The following is a 6734-nucleotide window of genomic DNA, read 5'->3' as shown; positions in this document are numbered from 1 at the left end:
TCCCACCCCACCCCCCACTCCAACAACACTCAGTTTGTTTCCTTCGATTAAGAATTCCTCATATCAGTGAGATCATATGATACATGTCTTTCTCTGTTTGACTTATTTCACTCAACATAATACCCTCCAGTTCCATCCACGTCGTTGCAAATGGCAAGATCTCATTCCTTTTGGTGGCTGCATAATATTCCATTGTATATATATACCACCTCTTCTTTATCCATTCATCTGTCGATGGACATCTTGACTCTTTCCACAGTTTGGCTATTGTGGACATTGCTGCTATAAACATCGGGGTGCACGTACCCCTTCGGATCCCTACTTTTGTATCTTTGGGGTAAATACCCAGTAGTGCAATTGCTGGATCATATGGTAGCTCTATTTTCAACTTTTTGAGGAACCTCCATACAGTTTTCCAGAGTGGCTGCACCAGCTTGCATTCCCACCAACAGTGTAGGAGGGTTCCCCTTTCTCCGCATCCCCGCCAACATCTGTCGTTTCCTGACTTGTTAATTTTAGCCATTCTGACTGGTGTGAGGTGGTATCTCATTGAGGTTTTGATTTGGATTTCCCTGATGCTGAGCAATATTGAGCACTTTTTCATGTGTCTGTTGGCCATTTGGATGTCTTCTTTGGAAAAATGTCTGTTCATGTCTTCTGCCCATTTCTTGATTGGGTTCTTTGTTCTTTGGGTGTTGAGTTTGATGAGTTCTTTATAGATTTTGGATACTAGCCCTTTATCTGATATGTCATTTGCAAATATCTTCTCCCATTCTGTCGGTTGTCTTTTGGTTTTGTTGACTGTTTCTTTTGCTGTGCAAAAGCTTTTTATCTTGATGAAGTCCCAATAGTTCATTTTTGCCCTTGCTTCCCTTGCCTTTGGCGATGTTTCTAGGAAGAAGTTGTACAGCAGTTATTTTAAATGCTACATTTAAGTCTGATTGAAAAGTGTAATTTTTGATTGCCTAAGGCTTTCAAACATGGAAACATGTGGCTAAGCCTGCCAGGCAATTAAGAAAATACAAATGTAGTGTTTTCATTGTGTACTATGGGAATTTAAAAATTATATATTGATTCAAATTGGAGAATTCGCTGATTTTTTGATCAACAAGTTTTTGGGGGTAAAATGGGTATAGACTATCTTTTTATTATCAAGTTTATTCAAAATAAAAGCTAGGGAAAGAATTGCATGATTTTTTTTTTCATTCAAGTAGTATATATTGATGCCCATGATTGCCAAGTAGTCTAGTAGGTGCTTGGTGTTATACCATGATAAACAAACAAATAAAAATTGTGGTTTCTGCTTACCATGGAGTTTAGAGTGTAATGTGGTTTATTTATCTACCATAATTAGTGGTGTGTGTGTGTGTGTGTGTGTTATTTCCTTTCCTTTTATATAGAACCAAAAAACCCTACCATATTACCACAATAAAGAGTATAACTTTTTTTTTTTCTCTTTCCTCATTTCTAAAGGATTTCAGAACAATGATGAGGGACCAATGTAGGGTAAACAACTTCATTGCAAGAGACAAATAGGCACCTGTTCCCATCCTATGACAAGAAGCACTGCATCAATTGCATGGATGGCAGAACCTTTTTCTGTTGATTTACTTACTACAGTCTAGGATCCAAAACACAGTTTGACAATTTGACTAAGCACTAATAGCTCGGAAGAGTTCATTGTAGTTTTCAGAAAGAAACCCAGAAATCATCATAGATCATCACTTATTCCATGAAAAATGTTAATATAAAAATAATAACAATAGAAACCTTTCTACTCAACCTCTACTTGCCTATTTTCTGGATTCAGCAAAGCTTTCATTTCCTTGAGATGTAAAACAGAGTATTCAATATACTGACTGAAGTCTACAGAATAGAATGTATGTATGGCTCCTAGACCACCTCCTCTGTAAGACTTCCATTCTAAACCCACCTGATGACCAGTGTGCTGATACGAATCAGTTTGGGGCACCTGGGTGGCTCAGTCTGTTAAGCAGCTGACTTGGTTTTGCCTCAGGTCATGATCTCAGGGTCCTGGGATCAAGCCCCATGTTGGGCTCCACAATGAGCGTGGAGTCTTTGTCTCTCCCTCCCACTCTGCCCCTCTCTCCACTCTCTCTCTAAAATAAATAAATAAAATGTTAAAAAAATCAGTTTGTTCCCAAACTGATTTATGTTGGTTATATTTCATAATTACAAAATTTAATTAAGTATTATGTAAGTAATAAAAAGGGTGTGAAGAGGAGTTATTTTTACAAAAATCAAAGAAAGTTCATTAGAAAGATTTGATAATGCAAACAGTTGAAAAAATCATTAGGTGTATATGAGACATATGTAAAAGAATAGGAAAGGAATGTTAAATTCCAGATAGATTCTGCACTCAGCTTGCTTCTTAAGCGGCTCTCCATTAAAGGAAAACAAGTCTGAGTTCATAGATAATAAATTATGGCTTTATTTTATGCTGGAAAAGTAACACCAATAAACAATCAGAAATCACATAGGCAAAAAAAGTCTTTGCCCTAAGTCAAAAGTTTGGCTAATGAAGGTGAATTTATTTAAGTTAAATTAATGTGTTTAGGAAATATAGGTGTATTTTTTTTTAATTTTTAAAAAGATTTTATTTATTTATTTGAGAGCGAGAGTGTGTGGGCACAAGCAGGGAGAGGGGTAAAAAGAGAGGGAGAAGTAGGCTCCCTGCTCAGCAGGGAGCCCTACACGGGGCTCGATCCCAGGACCCCAAGACCATGACCTGGGCCAAAGGCAGGCATTTAACCAATTGAGCCACCCAGATGCCTATAGGTATATAGTTTTTATATGATCACTGCTTTAACCACAGAGCTTCAAATAAAATTATTTCTAATATATATATATTATTGAGACAATCTGAATTAATTTGAATGGTAAAAGCAGTTAATACTTGGATTAGAAATGTGTGAGAAAGTAAGTGGCTATAGTGAGTAAATATTCTGGTTTGGAATTCAACCTTTATGGCTTTATGAATTATTTGAATCAAAAGGAATTTTCTGTGTCCAAAGAAGAGTCTAAAACAAAACAAAATAAATGAAGGAAGATACCGTCAAGAAAATGAATTTTCTACAACACTTCCATCTCAAGAAAGCAAGTCTTAGAAAGTAATTTTAAAAAATCTTCTAGAAAAAGGACAGTATGAAAGAAAGTTTCTTAGTTTGAGTTTGGAAAATAGAATCATCAGGGGGAGGAATAGATTTTGTGGTGCTTGCTGCTGTACAATAATGGAGAATCTCTTTAAAAAAAGTAATACAAAATTTAAAATTCTAAATTATATATGAAAATGAATATTTTTTTGAATAAGAAAAGGAATCAGTATATATACCTATATATTTTCAAAGTTGACAAATATCACAAGCATTATGTCATACAGAAAAAACATTTAGTAACTGACACACCTTACCATTTCCTCTTGTATTTGTCTGCAATGCTATTTACATTTTCTTTTTTTTTTAAGATTTTATTTATTTATTTGAGAAAAAGAATGAGATAGAGAGAGCATGAGAGGGGGGAGGGTAGGGGGAAAGGCCGACTCCCTGCTGAGCAGGGAGCCCGATGTGGGCCTTGATTCCGGGACTCCAGGATCATGACCTGAGCCAAAGGCAGTCGCTTAACCAACTGAGCCACCCAGACACCCTACATTTTCAAATAAGAATTTAAAAATATTTTCTATAGAACCATAGAAAGAATGTCTTGCTTCTTGTATGGTTGGTCAAAATTTGATTTTTAGGAAAATTTCTTCCGGTTTCATAATTTGTTACTGGTAATGCTATGTGAAATTTTTAGAATTGTCAACATTTGGAAAACTTATATCAAATTGTTTTCACAGAAGAAGTATGTGATTCAGAGCCATTTTGCTGTATCGATAACAATTTTGCATGTCTCTTAGTATCACAGACTAAGATAGATCTGAAATGTTGGGAGCTGGAAAGCATGTGACTGCTCATATAGTCACAGAGTTGTGCTCGTTATGTGTAGCATTGTTACAGATTTTTGCTTTACAATTGTAGGAATTCAGATACATTCTGTTTTACATGATTCCCATCTAACAAAAAAAATCATGATGTATTATAATTGTTTAAAATTAGCCTCTATAAATGTATTTATAATAGTTTAAAATTAGGTGCTTGCTTTGGCAACACTATTAAAATTAGAAAGATACAGAGAAGATTAGCATGGCCTCTGCACAAGGATGACACACAAATTTGTGAAAGGTTCCATATTTTCATCACTGGGTGATGCATGGACTGGTTGAATCACTATATTTTACACCTGAAATTAATATAACACTGTATGCTAACTATCCTGGAATTAAAATAAAAACGTAAAAAGTCAAAAATAAAAAATAAAATAAATAAAATAAAATTGGCCTTTGGAAGTGTACTATGCAATAGATTGCCCTGATGTTTAAGTTTCATTAGATTCAGTTATTGAAACCCAACTCTCCAAGTCCATCATTTACAGATAGGTGAGTGAAGGAAGTAGGTCCAGAGGAGTAGCATCCAAAGAAACTTCATGTTTTAACAATGAAATGTTCATTCATGCTGTTGCCCCGAGTGTCCATAATTCTCCATTGTGGTTGAGGGCACTGACAACAGCTCTCTTAGGCTCTCTAGACTCAAATGCAATTATTTATTGATTGTTTCATTCTGTAACAATTCGAAGACCGCTTAAAGTCACGCAAGTGCTTTTTTACTTTTGTGGGACTTATGTATAAATTATCTCATTTGTTTTTGCTTTGTTGCCACATCCTCTTCAGGGATGTGGAGTAAGTGGGGTGAAGTGACTCACCTGAAGTCATGTGTTTTTTAAAGCAGAGTTTCAAACCAAAACTTTGCAACACAACAAGCCCAGTGTTGACTCTAGGCCATATTGAGTCCTCTTCTGTATGATATTTATGATGTTATGACTTTTTTTTTTAAAGATTTTATTTATTTATTTGACAGAGAGAGAGACACAGCGAGAGAGGGAACACAAGCAGGGGGAGTGGGAAAGAGAGAGGGAGGCTTCCCACTGAGCAGGGAGCCCGACGCGGGGCTCAATCCCAGGTCCCTGGGATCATGACCTGAGCTGAAGGCAGACACTTAACCGACTGAGCCACCCAGGCGCCCTACGTCATGACATTTGAATGCATTCTTAAGCGTCCTGGCACATTAGGCAAGTCAATGTTAGCTGATGTCACAAGTAACCTCAACTCTTCCTAATTACAATAAATGCTTATTTCTCACTGCAGTGTTTTAAAGTACAATGTGAGTAGTTTTGATCTGAGGGGTGGTTCTCTTGCAAACATTTACAGAAGGACCTAAGCTCCTTTGGTCTTGTGGTACTGTCACCTTCGATATACAGTCTCTGATCTGCAGCAGAATGGAAGACGGCAAGGAGAGGGCCCAGGGGTGTTAATCCTCATGATACGTGTGGTTGCTGTCACATGCCACAATATTAATACTGTGGTACTGTGGTTGCACCTACATGGACGCAAACAGGGAAATATATTGCCTGGTTTGACAGCAATGTCCCATCCAGAGAATAAATAAAGAAAAAAATAGTTTATCTGTTTTTTAAATCAGTTATTGTCAAGTTCTTGAGAAAGTAAATGATAAGAGAAAAAGAAGGAACAAAATTATGCTTTATTTTCTTCTTGACCATCATTCTAAAACTCTACTTTTTAAGCTAAAGCCATGAAGAAAGATGGTCACAGTATGAGAATAAAGAACTATTCAGAGGTCAGGTTAAAAAAATACAGCTCTTTATATTTTTCCATATCTATTCAATACATTTGTGGTTGGACTTATTGTGAGTTCTACTATAATGGGTATTCTAAATTTAAATCATATATTTGTAGAAACGTACTGGTAAACATTTCTTTCTTCCACTTCATTCAAGAGTTTTTTGTTTGTTCGTTTTACTTTTTGGGGCACATGATATGTCAGAATGCCCTGTACATGTGAATCTCTCTCAGGGAACCCACAATTTAGTGGGAAGATAAGCCACACTCATGAGCTCAAATACATTGTGCAAAATGAGATATATCATGAAGGAGATATACACAAAGAGTACTTTGGAAGTCTGAGCAGGAGGATGAGAGGGGTGAAGGGGGGTTGACAAATTTTGGTGATGACAAGATAGGCTTATCCAGTTCAATCAAGGGTTTCACCTACTAACCTACTAACAAATAGGAAAACATAATATCGCTGACAGGGTAACAAGCCATCCCCCCCCCATTTTATTAAGAAATAGTTGACATTTATCATTGTATAAATTTAACATACAACATGTTAGTTTGATTTATATATCCTGCCTTCCCATACAGATGTAATGAAAAGGAACAAGAATAAAATAATAAACAATTCTTGTGATGAGAACTCTTAGAACTCACTCTCTTGACAACTTCCCTATATATCACACAGTAGAATTAACTATAGTCATCATGTTGTACATTACATCTCTAGTACTTATTTACCTTATAACTGGAAGTATGTAGCTCTTGGCCCCCTTCCTCCATATCCCCCTCCCCCCACTCAGCCTCTAAGTCTGATCTCTTTTCCTATAAAGTTTTTTTTTTTTTAGATTTCACAAAATCCAATTCTTCATAAGACAAATGACTAATAATTTTTAATTTGTAAAAGTCCTTCTTACTTGCTTGAGAAAGAGATTTAGATGATATGTATAATAGAAAGTAGAAAAAAAGTTTTGTCTTGATAAGTGTA

The 6734-nt window shown here is 36.0% G+C and overlaps 1 pseudogene; it reads left to right on the top strand.

Annotated features, from left to right (window-relative positions):
• The first annotated feature begins 4154 nt into the window (after nucleotides 1-4154).
• On the top strand, nucleotides 4155-4254 carry LOC123849079 (U6 spliceosomal RNA; annotated as a pseudogene).
• The last annotated feature ends 2480 nt before the right edge of the window (nucleotides 4255-6734 follow it).

Source organism: Mirounga angustirostris, unplaced genomic scaffold, assembly GCF_029215605.1.
Source record: "Mirounga angustirostris isolate CCGP_5_RB_7025 unplaced genomic scaffold, mMirAng1.0.hap1 SCAF_2, whole genome shotgun sequence".
Classification (NCBI taxonomy): Eukaryota; Metazoa; Chordata; class Mammalia; order Carnivora; family Phocidae; genus Mirounga; species Mirounga angustirostris.
This window is presented reverse-complemented; position numbering and strand designations above follow the sequence as displayed.